The following is a 14,721-nucleotide window of genomic DNA, read 5'->3' as shown; positions in this document are numbered from 1 at the left end:
GAGTGTGTTCACACAGGGAAAAAAGCCCTACCACTAGCACAAGGTAAAAAGTTCTCGTCTATAGGGTTGTTCACACACGAGGGACTTCCACGCTAACAAAGCCCCTTGAAGTGAATGGTGTGAACATGTACAAATTGTAGTAAACGACTCTGAAAAGGGACTTGGTAAGCCCATCTTCTACTCTTAGCCTTTGTAAGCACATAGGTCAAGGCAATCCTGGCATAATGATAATGTAGCTGATTGTGCTATGTCCACGCATTAAATACCAAAGTCCTCTCGATTGCATATATGCTCTGATTGTCAGTGAAAAAGGGTGGTAGAAGACAGCTGTCCAATACCAAGATCTGTCGCCGATAGGCATACACATTCCTCAATTTTTATGAATGCTGCCCTATACTCAGCTTCACAACCTGAAGTGACTACTATTAGAAATAGTTATTATTGTTGGACACCTTAGTGTCAGAACATGATGCCCAATAGCTTTAATGTAGGTGGCAAGCATACAGAAAATGTAGTTCTGCTCCATTACTTGCCAATGTCGAAGTTAGGGCAATGTTGAAATTTGCTCACCTATGACACTGCATACTAAATTTCAAGATGGGTACTCCATATGTAATAAGACATCCGACAATTTGCTAATAAGGATAGCGTCAAAAGCTTTATTGGAGGTAGCAGGACACCCCCTCGATTGCTTCTATGTCTGGATACTTAAATAGTGCAAAATCCCAATGTTTGAACATCAAATGCATGTTGTAACGTCACGAGCAAATCATCAAGGCCAATTTCTACCAAATATGCTAAATGTTAGTAGAAGGCTAAATCCATGACAATAACCCAATGATCATCTTCCAATGCATCAGGAAGAGAAGATGGCTCCTTATGTAATGTGAAAGCAATAAGGGTGGAATCAGTAAAATAAGATGCATGACCAGAGGCAGCACGTGTCCGTCGACTGCTGTCAGCCCCCGGGAGATCACGATGGCTACATCCTTTTCAATTAACGCATCACCCATGGCATTAGAGAAATATGGAAAATTTGGGCTACTGAATCTGATTGAATGGCAGTAGTAGCAGAGCGAGGGACTAATTCAAAGCCAAAACAGACTCAACTGAGTTAGCAAGAAATAGATAATGTGAGTACTGTGAACAATAGCAAGGGATAAGACATCAATGTCCACTGAATGCCAATACGAAAAATAACTTATGTCAATGGTCAAGCTGACAAGTTGGGATCAGCAATGGAAATGGACTGATAGAACAAATCTGACAAGTGGGGGAAGCAAGGTATACATCCAACCAGACCATGAGAGTATAAGGCAACCTCATGAGAGTATAAGGCAACCTCTCAGCATGGCAATGTAAAAGATGTGTAATCCCACATAGATTGAGGTAGAAGAACCTTGAATTATGCATAGTAACAAGGCAACCAAGCTAAATAATGTAACAGTCTGACTCCATTAGCTTCCATGTCAAATGAGGTACAAAGGTGAGGTGACTCAAACAAGGAGCTTGTTCAGTATATAAGTAATACATCATAGCATCACTGCATATAGGTATGTCTCCAAGACATAGCACAACTGAGGGGTCAAATGCATAAGTGACCACATACATCACCAACAACAATACACATCATGTTTCCCTCCTCAAATGCAAAAGCCATATAGACAATTCTGCTGACAACTGCTATAAAGCATAATTAACTGAGGACAGATCATCACCAGGATCAATGTCAGGCATTGTAGCATCATGAATTTTCGCATCAAATGAACCCACCACAACAACTGACAATCCTACATGTGACCAGTATTCCCTCCTTGATCTGTTTGCAATGTCAGGAGCTTGTGTGGGAGCTGCATAGGTGCCAACTCTTGAACTGATGCTATGACCACATAAGAGAGGTGAAGTTAGGGTAACAAAAATGAGCAATGCATAACCAAATCAGCAATTTGTAGGTCAAAAGCTATAGGAGGAATCAAAAGTCACATAATCTTTAGGTTGTAAATCTGTCGACATGAAGTCAGCAGGTCACGTGGCATCAGAGGGTCGGAAGTTGGCATGGAATCAATAGATTAGTAGGTTGAGAACTGACGTGGCATCAGCACATTGGAAGTTGAAGGCAAAGTCATCATGTCAGAATCAGCTGACTGATGGACGTGGAACTAGATAGATGTTAAACCAGCTAACGGACGTAATCTAAATTGGCTAATGGACATACACTGAATCAGCTGACTAAATCAACTGCTGACAGAAGTTGAAAGTCAAATGTCGATGAATCGGCTGATAGAATCAGCTAACGAAAGCTGAAAGTCAAATGCCGAACATCGAAGGTCGAAGTCATAAATCTAGATGTCGAAAGTAGAGTGTTGAAGCAGAAAGGTGACTGTTGATGGGTGACGATCGAAAGCTGTCTGCTAATGCGAAGCTGCAATCAAATGTTGAGAGTGCTGATGGTGGCAGAAAGCTGAATGCCAAAAGCCAAGCATGGAAAGCTGATTTGCCGAATGTGGAGAGCTAAAAGCCAAGATACTAACTCAGAGGCCGCAATCAAATGCTGAACGCTGATGGTGGCTGAAAGTTAAATGCGAAAGCCAAGTGCTGAAAGTTGACTGTATAAAGCCTAGCCAATTGCTTAGCAATCTAGAAGTGGAGCCTAATCCTCCTTTGTATGCCGATTTCATTCATACAGATCAACAAGAGGTTAAGAAAATCTGAAAACCACTTTTGCATGGATTTGCAAATCCACTAGTGGGTTTCCACCTTCTCTTTTGCCTTGTGGTCTTTGCCCTTTGGATAAAAGGGCAACTTTAGCGCCGAATGCTGAATGGCTGAATATGGAGACTAAAGAGCTGAAGGCTAAATGTCGTAAGCCAAGTGCCGAATGCTCAAAGCTGAAGCCAAAATAGCTAAACAGATGAATGCTGAAGTTGAATTCTTTAATGCGGAATGCCTAAAGCAGAATGGCTGAATGAGGAAAGCCAAATGCTGAATGACTGACCAGGCAAAGCCGACTGATACAACTAATGAACAAGGAACTCTAATGCCTTGAGCTGAAAGTCGAAGGTTCAATTGTTGCTAATTGGGAAAAACCAATGGAAGCACTTGAATGGTTGATCAATGATCAAGTACAACTAAAGCTGATTGGGCAAAACCAACGGAAGCAGCTGAATGGCTGATCAATGATAAAGTACAACTAAAGCTGAATGTTGGCTGACCAAACAAAATTGACAAACACATAAGTCTAGTGCCAAATGGAAATCTGAATGGCTGACTGGGCTAAATTGACGGACACAGAAGTCTAATGTCAAAAACTAAAAGCCAGTACTCAAACAGTAGCAACAACATCAAAAATGGCAAAAACTGGATGGATACCAAAATCCAATGCTGAAAGCTTCTAAAAGCTTGAGCTAAGTGTAGTGCTAGTGTGTGGGGTTGGCTAGAATGTACACTAGCAAAAAGAAAGCTGACCAATGCACAGAGGAGGCAGAAACCCTAGACTTGTGGAAAGTTAAAAGTACAAGAGCTTATCCAGGAGTTATGCGGCAGCAGCGAAGATGAAAGAATGTATGACAGCGTAGTTGTAAAACACCATCAATGTACACCAAGCTTCATGGCTTCAGAGACTACCGGCGAGGAACTGATGGCTTTGCAGAGCCAAAGCTTTGAAACCAACTCTGAAAATCAAAACAGGTGGCCACACCAACAAGGAGAGTGTCAAGGCCAATATGGTAGAAAGTCGAGGCGAGAGGAGGCGCGAATGTCGATGGTGGCAGGTGCCAACAATCAAATGCGCACAAGCTCCCAAACCAAGACATTGAAAATGAGGCCATAAACCTTAGCTCTGATACTAATGTTGGATGAGGGATAAGATGCTCTGCACACACACACACACACACACACACACACACACACACACACACACACACACACACAGAGTCAAATCAAGCTCAAAGAACGAGAGAAACCAAAAGCAAAGGTGGAAAGTACGATAATGGTAAGAAATGAGTGGTATACAAGAGTACAAATATAAGCCCTAGCCCTAGGGATGATGTGGTAACACACAAGAGTGTATTCACACGAGAAAAACCCCCTGCCAACATAGCACATAAAATTCTCATGTGTAGGGTTGTTCACACTAGGGAATTCTAGGCTAACCAAGCTAACAATGCGGACACCCAACAACATGATGTGGAACCTACATGATATGTTATCGAAGTATCTAGCTCTTTGTTACACCATAAATACAAAAAATGAGACACAATGAATGGATGGAGGTTTTTCTAGATATCCTTATGAATTGTATTTCTCATATGACTCATAGCTTTCCTGTTCTAGACTCTCCGAGTCTGTTGGCAAAGTCACCGAGTATTGTTGTACTAGTGCGGTTTCAGGAGAAACTGGTCTGGATGGTAATACCGGAGGTGGGTATGTCATTAGTAGGGCGACAATCTATATATACTGATCGATATAGGATTCTAATAAATGGACACTACATTATGCCTCGACGGTTAAGAAGCATTTGGTATGGGCGGTAGGGCTAGTGGTTACCCAAGTGGCAAGAGCATAGGTTATGGTGTCGGGTTTCTGTGGTGCCAAAATCGTGGTTCCCATGGCACTACCAATGAGCACAATATTGTTTTTGTCTAGGCCTTAGCAATGGACACTCTGTGCTTGTATGGTTTTAGTGGAAAATTGCACACCAGACCATACTTTCATTTGAAATTATAGTTTGTACAGATTGTATAAAACCTTAAAGAATATGAGTAAATATGTCCTTACAAGTCTTGAAGGCAGTAATAATTGGTTGGTCTAATATTAGGTATACCTACCTCTAGACTCACGACTCTAAACTCATGGCTCACATGTCTAGACTCCAGGCTCATGTGTGTTGACTTAGTCTTTTTTCCACGGGACTATGGGCTCATGTTTCCCAACTCAAGAGCTTGTTTAGCCTAGTTTTTAGAGTTTTTTAGACTTGATAGGAGGTGACTAAGAGTCCTAATCCTAGTTAATAGTGGTTAGGCAAGTGTTTTAAGTGTTTTTTTATTATTATTTGTTGGTTTTACATGCTTATAAGCTACCAATTCAAATAATTCATGAAAATATAAAATACACCATTAAAATAGAGTAGTTCTTGTTGGTTTAGCCCTACATAACCTTCCACATCACCAACCATGTGCTCGACACAACGCATACATTCACCTCTCTTCATATCATCTTCAACCTTAGTCCTCAAATGACCTTACAATTGATATAATCAAACTAGGCAAAGTTCTTTATTACAAACATTTATCACATTTCATATTCAACACCCTCCCTTAAGGATAACTTTTCTAATATGTGTCTACACTCCCATAATGAAGTGGTCTACACCTAATTACGCAGCACTAAACTAGCCCTTGTGGATATAGGACAAGTATTATCCTTTGAGAGCTTTATCTCTCTTGTCTCTAGAGAAAAGTGAGGACCTCTCCTAAGGAAATCACCTCAAGGCCAAGAAGCGCACCACGGTGAAAGGAGAATTTTATTTCTATTCCACAAGGGAAACGACCCACAAACTTGAAGTTGAAGAGTCGGGCTTCCCTCTATATGGGTAGACCCAATAAGGGAGGAACGTTTAACATCCTAGAGATGAGAACCATTAGGTGAGAGCCTCTTTGGAAAGAACCGGATTGGTAACCCTAATTGAACTAGTAGTGCCAATTTAGTTAGGATGGGGGAGACCCCAAGAGTTGAGAGCCATGAATATAGGGTCTCAAGCGTACTAATAGCTCTTGGAGCACCAGTATATGGATACCCAATGACACATTCAGGCTGTGTACCCCCTGAACAACTAAGAGAAACATATTTTGGGGTGCCAACCTATGGATATGTGGGGCCATCCTATACTCAGGTACCTCCCAAAATGGAACCAAGGCACATGACTGCAATGGCTCCCGAGCCAATTACACAACCAACAAAAACTGGGTTCAAAACTCACTTGGCTCATGAAACAAGAAGGACATAGATATTGTTTTGGCACTAATTAGACCTACCAAAAGGGGTTGAGGGAGGAAATGGACTATGGTCATCCTAGGATAAGACATCTCTCGCACGGCCAAGTTGATTTCAAACCTTGATGGAATGGGAGATCCCTATAGCCATCTAGCCATCTAGTTGCTTTTAAGCAAGTCTATACTAAAAAAAGGGTGACAAATCCTTGAACAAAGATATATGCTTTTGGCTTAACCTTAGAGAGAATAATGCTTTCATCTCTCACCTCTTTCTTCCTCTTATACCTTTGATCCTAAGGGCATCCCTCCACTCCATCTCTCCTTCCCCACTCCACCACTCATTTGCACCTTACTATAGGTAAGTGGTTCCCATTTTTTAATTATAATTCTTCTTTTACCTAATCAATGTTTTTCCTTGTAGCCATTTTTTTCTTAAATTTTGATAGTGTTTCTAACAAATTCCCACTGGTTCTCCACTCCTTGGCCTTGGCACTGCAGGTAAATATTTTCTCTTTTTAAATTCGGTGGTGTTTACAGGTGCCCATTAGTTCTCCACTCCTTGGCATCTTCTTGCAATTAGTTTTTTTTCTTTTTTCTCTTCTTTTATGCATAATTTTAATAGGGTTTTACTAAATATGTTAGTTTTTTATTATTTCAAGTTCTTTTATATTTTCTTATTTTTATGCACATGAGTCCATGCTTCTTCTTATATAAAAGTAAACAATCTCCATGCTCATTGATGGATTGGAAAGCATGGAGGTATATATGGAGGAATGTGATTTTCAAGATGTGTGGTCTCACTCTATGATGAAATTTTGATAGCATGAGGCCTCACGATAACCTCTGTCCATTTCAAAATGACCTCACTCTATGATAAGAGTTCACTACTTATTTTCATAGACAACACTATGTCTCGCTTATTTTTTTTGTGTATCTTGCAAAGGAGAAAACCAAGCCATTATCTCACCATATCAAGTTGAATATTACCAAGTCTATGGTAAGAGTCTAATTAGTATCTCCCTTGTCAGGTAGGAACCTACACTTCTTCTCCCTTATTTGTATCTTTATGGCACCATTGCATGTATTGGGGGTTTTAAAGTCTTTTTCAAATTTAAATTCCATAAGCTCGATGTGTAAGAGCTTATGTATAGAGCTCTTATGAATAAAATATTATGCTATTGTTAGACTCAACAAGGCTTAATGTAACCCCCTATATCTACTTGTTTATCTCTCCTCTAGCTATCACCTAGGAGATGTAGCACCCCACTAATGAGGGCAAGGAATACACCATGATTCTACCTATACCTAATCCTAGTCTTGCACCTGTCTCTTCATCTCCTAGCTACTCTAATTGATGGTTAAGCCATCTCCCTAGATGTGGAGATTTCTCTATTATTGGATGTTCACACCCAGTCTCACCCAGCCTCTCCCAGTCTCACCCAACCTCACAATCACACACTTTAACCCAACACCTTCTTTCTCTCTTAAGTTCAACATTGTCAAAGTTAACGTTGTCCCCTACACATGACTAACATCTAGTCTATGACATGTGTAGGCTAGGACTCTATGAGATGTGTAGGCAAGGACTAATATGATTGAAGTTATTGATGATGAGGCTCAATTTAACTTTGTTTACATGGTCAAACTTCTTAGTTGAATTAAGGCAGATGATATCTCCATTGCTCGTGATTTGGTAACCCCTTTGATGATCAAAATAATCCATTTAAGGCTCATGCCAAGAACTAAAGGTTTGGAATCATCTAATCAATTACTCTTTTCACTTTGGCACACCCATGTGTTATGCTTTTAATATTAATTTATCGCATCTTTATGCTTGATTAGGATCTAGGGCCCAATAAAAATTACCCAAAGGTTCATGAGCTTTCCTTCACATGTGTGCAAGCTATCTATGGGCTTCACCCCTGGATACTAGCACAAATTGATCTCGCCCTCCTAAGGAAATCCCTTATCACAAAAATGGTTGCATGCCTGTAAACCCACTTTAGTTGCAAACAAAAATAGCATGAGGTGTTGCTCCTAAGAAGTCCCTTATCATAAAAATGGATTATAATCTATGTAGTAAATTAGCCCAATATTAAACTTATCTTTCTTTTACAAATGAACCAATCATCCTACAAGAAGCTATCAATCCTCCCGTCATTGTGCTGGAAAATCTCCTTTGACACATATATCAAAATTTCTTTCTCTTTTTGAATATACATCTTTTTTTACTTGCCAATAACTAGGCTTCAATGGCATAGCTTAATGGGTTAGTGGGGTTAACCGAAAGAATGATCAAAAGAAAATTAGGGATTTTAAATGAGGCCCATTGGGGATATTCTTAAGGATCAAAGGGTTTTATAGAGGCAGCCTAGAAATGTTTAATAAAGTAGTAACATAATAACATCCTTAGAGGTCTCCATGCATAAAAAATCAGTACTAACTGGACTAGACCCCATAACCCATGGCCCATTAATAGTCATTACCTTTATCACTTTGGTAGGAATTACAACCTTATCTTGAAAAGATATCACTAACCCCCTTTTATAAACAAGCTCCACCATTTTTTCCTTCTTGTCACCAACAAAGTAAAGATAACCATCCCCCCCATATTAAATTTCCTAATGAATAATTAATATAAATCTCGTTCTAGAGAGAGAAATATGTAAAAACAATATGTTTACACTAAAAATAGCTTGTTAAAAATCTTATAAACAATTATATTTATTTAGAAGGATAAGTTTTGCATAAAAATAATAGGGTTTGTATGCATAAAAAATTACTTTGACCCCCTTAGAGTGTGCACATGCACATACTCTACACAATTAGTTCAAAAAATTGAGTAATGGGGTAGAGTTAAAATATGGCTTAATGAATTAGAAAAATAGAAATAATAATAGAAACAATAAAATAGTAACAAAAAATAGCAAGGAGACAAGATAAATAATATTTAAAACATGTGTAGATGGTATACAAGTCAAATAAATAAAAAACTATGCTTTATTAGGCGCATATTTAGTTTTGTAAGGTTAGATAGTTGAATGGTCTAAGCAAAGGAAAATCGACTTTATGTTGTCTTCAAGTAGTAAAGGGAGTGCTTTTAGGGAAAATAAATAGAGAAGAGTGATGTTGTGCACCTCCTAGCTCATGAAAGTTAGAAAAAGGGATGGCTACATGTGAATGGCAAAAATTATGGGAAAAAGAGTGGAGAGCATATAGAAATAGAAAATTTAAGCCTAAAATCAAGGGAAAAGCACAATATGGCTCAAGCTTATCTTAGACTCCCCAACTGTCACATTTTTCAATCCATAGGGGGAGGAGGAGGCCTCTTTTTCTCCACACCTACTTCAAGAGCCTTGGAGGAGTCAAAATCACCTTGAACATTGTGTTGTACATTGTACCAGAGCCCTACTAACCATACCTAGGCTTAATACATTGACCTTTTTAATATCTACCAGGTACTGATAGTACTTTCATGCAATCTTTTCGAGCATTGGTTTTTTGAGGAGAGAAGGTGAATTGCAATACCCTATATCAAGCCTTTACTCATCCCTAAACCAATTTATCAAAAGATAATTATGCCTACTTCCAAAATTTTATTATTCACAATTATTTTCTATTTTAAAATTAGATTTAATTATGATGATTCAACCCTTAGTATCTTCCTATTTGAATTCAATTTTCCTGCACAGTTTTTAATAACAGAGAAATAGCTTTAGACCTTAGTTTACCCTTTTTTTAATTAAATTTGCATGCATATACCATAGTCTACCCTTTTAAAATGATTTTTAGTTCCCAATTGAAGGAAGAATAAATTTATACCCTAGGATATAAATGATAAATTAAGACGATTCTCATAATTTTATGAATTTAAAACATCATACTAGCTCTAGAGAGAGAATATATAAATATATATTTTAAATTAAGAATTGGCCTTAGATGATCATAGGAGAATCTAGAAATTTTGAATTTATGTTTACTATGTTATGATTAGATTTTGGAATAGATTGGGTAGATTTTTAGAGAGAGAAAATAAGTTTATGCGTAATTTAAATTAGTTATGGTATTAGTTGACCTTAGAAAAATCTAGGATTCCAGAATTATGATGGTAATAAGTGAAATTATGTTTTAGATCTAGATATAGAAAAAATAGGGAGAGAGAAATAGGCATTGGACCAAGACTCTAGAGAGAGAGTGCTACAAAATGAGTAGTTTGCATATTGAATTTCTTAGGCTTAATCATCAAAGCCCTAAGATTGTTTGATTTTTAGGTAGCCGTTGTGTATATTTTAAGAGAGGAAATGTATAAATTACACCAACTTAGAGAGAGAATGTGTGGGAAAAGAGTTTAAATACATGTAGAAATAACTAAATAGAGATATCAAGGCTAGAAATCAAGAACGGTAGATTTTTCCAAGTAAAAGAAATTGATTTAAGAAGTAATTCCTAGAGAGATAAAGAGAAACAAGGAGATTTTTGGAGAGAAAAGGAAGAATTCTAGTGAAAGAAAGTGAGATGACCTTCTAAGCAAGAAAAGGTAAGGCGAACGATAGATAAAATTCCTAAAATTAATTTTAGATTATCTACTTTTTTCTAGATTCTCTTAAAGAAAGTAAAATTTTAGAGAGAGAAAGTCCTAGTTAGCCTCTTATCAATTAGAGTGTCCTATTTAAAAACAAGGGTTATATCTCTAATACAAGTCTAGGGAAACTTAAAAGAATAAATTCATTGAATTTAAAAGTATAGTTTTAAGGAAAGAAATATGAAACTCTCTCTCTCTCTCTCTCCTGCTAAGGCAAGAAATTCAAGAATTAAAGGCACAAATCTCATTTTAAGCTTTAGGAATCAAAATTTAAGAAGTTGTATAAATCTTGGGAATTATTTTTTCTTTAGAAGTTAGAAAATCAAATTTTAAAGCTGTATACAAAAGCCTTAGGTTATAATGACCTAGACCCTTATAGAGGTATAAGATACCCTTTCACCATTGGCTACTAATTTAGATCCTAAATTTGATTAAGACCTTAGAAAGATTTAAAATAGATAAAGAATATTCTTTTAAGTAGGATGCTGGTATTAACAACCATAAGCTAGAAGTCTAAGGATTAATCAAATATTAAGAAAATCGAGGTAAAACTTATAATTGACTTGTGATATTGTGAAGACCTTGCTAAAATCATGCAGTTGTTGGAGGATTTTTAATCAGACTTACAACTAGAGAGTAGGGGATATCTTGTTAAACTTATAATGGTTTTCACACATTTTTAATTACATGTGTGATGCATGATTGCCTAAATTATGTTTTATAATATTTGACATTGTATTCATTAAGACTATTATTATTAGTGTGAGGGACAAGAGGTAGCTTTTTCGATGTGTATCGGGCAAGGGAGGTCTGGTGACTTGAATGTACACATTAGTCATATGTGGCTCCTGATGTCAATGCTTGGAATGTTTATTCTGTTGGGAGTGGTATGGCTATAAGAACTGGCTCCTTTTGGATGGTTTTTACATGTGTTAGAGTTGGATGTGAGACTTGTTGGGCTCATCCAGTCAGCATAGTGTTTTGGGAGTGTTTGAACTGGCTCCTTTTGGATGGTTTTTACATGTGTTAGAGTTGGATGTGAGACTTGTTGGGCTCATCCAATCAGCATAGTGTTTTGTCAGTAGCACATAACTTCTTGGTTTGAGGAACACGGTCATGGAGTTGAAGAGATACTTTGGTAGCTTTTATATAGATTTGTAGAATTCTATGTTGATACTTTTTGGTTATTCCTTTCATATATTGGTTAGTTAAAATGTTGTGTATGTCTTATTGAAGACATGGAATGATGTTACAAAGTGGGTGAGTGAACTCTGTATGTAGTTGTGTGTGTGAGTGATTAAAAAATAATAATTCAATTATAGGTGTGTGAGTCCACACTAGCTGGCTCAATGGTTAGGTGAAAGGCTAGACCCACGGGATTGGATGGGGCTAGACTAAGTCTATGGATCTAGTCAAAGAGTCATTAACAGATCAAACTTAGAAAGTGGGAGGCTGGGTGGACCTGAGATTATGGGTGCTTTCTAAACACGAGATCCAATCTATTGAAAAAATTAGACACTTGGGAAAAAATGAGAATTAGATTTAGACTTGAAGAATTAGTGGGTTTTGGTAGAATTTTTCACCTTCATAATTGAGGAGCTAGGACATCATGTGTGAGCCTTGGGAAGTTTCCAATGGGTCCTACTTGTGGGAATTATGAAGAAGACACTTACTTTGTGGAATCATGTTTAGTTTTGAGCATAAGGTCTATTCTAGTTCAGTCACGCTAGAAGATGTTGGATAGCAGAACGTTAAGATATTGATGCATTGAGGCATGGAGTGGGATGCTCTAATCTTCCAAATTAATGGAAATGATGTGTGCTTGTGTTGCCTAAAAACAAGGCTTAAAAATGATGTGGAATGAGCCTATATAAATAGCTTGGTTTCAAGGCTTGTGGTAGCAATATGGCTTCAAATCACTATTATCATGGAATGACATGGATTTTGATAATGAGGCAAGGGAGGAAGGCCTTGAAATTACATATTTTCTTCATTAAAAATTATGTGGCAACAAGCTTAAAACATGGTGGAAATGGAATGGCATGCATGTTGGAAATGGCACATAGAATTTATGTGAATTCTAGGGAAACATATGAAATAATATGGACTATGAGGTGTGGATGTGGGGTGGGTTATCAATATGAATCCCATAATATGATGTCTAGTTTCCCCCATTCTAAGTCACATCATTCAACCTTAAATTCTTAAAGGAAGGGAACAAATTTACCTTAACTTTTCTCCATGCTTCATAAACTTGCATTTTCATGTGTGTCAAAATTAAGGGATATCTAAACTGAGGAGATCCAACTACACCCTTAGTATCTTGGTGATATATAACCTTCTGCCCAATGCTATCAAGCCTTTAAAATCCCACTCCATCTAATTTTCACCCATGTGAGAATCACTTGGCACACTCTCAAAAGACTTCTTCCCATTTAAACACCCCATGTATGGTCCAACAACCACCTTTGAGGTGGATTCTCATGCATGAGGATCTCACTGATTCTCACATTTGTGAGAATCCCTACTCTTAACAAGTGTGACAAGTCCTTAATGAACCCACATTATAAAGAGATTCCATACCCTTTGTTGGATGTTGGATTTCAAACTCCTCCAAGTACACCTAAATATTTTTATGCATGCAAAAATGCAGAGAATTTTCATGGTGTGAAAACATATGGACACTAACATAGGAATCTAAGGGGATTTACAAGTATAGCATGCTCCTAGAAAGACCCAATAAGTATAGCATAGGAATCTAAGGGGGTTTACAAGTATAGCATGCTCCTAGAAAGACCCAATAAGCTCATGAGTAGTAATCCTAACACTCCAAAGTTAAGAAGTATAACATGCTCCTAGAAATATCCGGTGAGCTTATGAAAGATTAAAAAACATCATCTGCACCTTTTCATGCTATGAAACATTGTAACCCTGACACTCCAAAGTTAAGAGATTTTGGTTGGGCTTCATGTCAATATCATGTTCCACAAAGAATTAAATCACCTCAAAAGGGGCAAAAATCACAAAGAGATGATTCTCATGCATGAGAATCTCAACATTTTCAAGTATATAAGAACATAAAATTTACATGTACATATGGATGATGGCTCTTCCAAAGCACAAATTTAGTGCATTAAAGGGATAATCAGGTTTAGAAGATGCCACATGCCACTAATCCAGCCAGCTTGTGGTTTTCATGCACGTGAGGATCATCACTCGTTACAATACTTGCATCGTGAAAACTAACTCTATAAAAACTCACATCTATGAGAATTTCACCATTACAGAGGGTGGAGTAAAAGTCAATGTTTTGAACTCTACTAACACAAATTGAAGCCAAATTAATAGTTAAATCCATGCCCCAAAAATTACAATTAAAACATGCCCAAGAAACAAACTGAAAATAAATTAGGCAATATTAGATAATTTGGGAAAATATCATATAATTAATAGTTAAAGCCATGCCTTAGAAATTCATAGATTTATAGTACCCAAATATCCTCTGTTTCTTGCCTTTATCTTATAGGGAAGAAGGCAACAAGGCCCAAATAAAGCAATAGGCTTGCCTATTGGTTTATTTTTATAACAAGATGGTACCTTCAAAGAATAAGCTTTCATCAAATTCAAAATACACATAATCTCACTCAACATCATTGGATGATAAAGGGTCTGCTCTCTTTATAAGAGCCAATGCGGGGTACCATGAAGAGGCCTAAGAAGAGGTCCAAGAGGGCATACAACATAAAAGAAATCACTTGGGGGGAGTACATATAGAACAAGTGCATGGCCACATTGTTCATAGAGACGTAAAAACTAGCCAAGATTCTAGTATCACTACTCTGAGTGCTTTTTCAAGATCTAGATGAGCATAGCAAGATGGAGTCAATAGGTTTAGAGAAATTCAACAATGCTATAATTGTTATGTCCTATCCTATCAATTAAAGATGTGTACATAATATGTGACTACATATGTAATAGGCACTAAGATAGGAAAGGTAAGGAGGCCTAATGGATTGAGGTTCCATTAGGCCTCCTTACATATGATGGTGGGCACCAAGATAGACAAGGTAAGGAGGCCCAATGGAACAAAGGAAGTCGATAGGATGGAAAAGCTACCACATGATGTATACCTAAGTCTTCAACAACAAT

This window comes from Cibotium barometz, chromosome 3, assembly GCF_041138505.1.
Source record: "Cibotium barometz isolate CiBa-2024 chromosome 3, ASM4113850v1, whole genome shotgun sequence".
Lineage (NCBI taxonomy): Eukaryota > Viridiplantae > Streptophyta > Polypodiopsida > Cyatheales > Cibotiaceae > Cibotium > Cibotium barometz.
The sequence above is the reverse complement of the archived record's forward strand: the minus strand, read 5'-3'. Positions refer to the sequence as shown.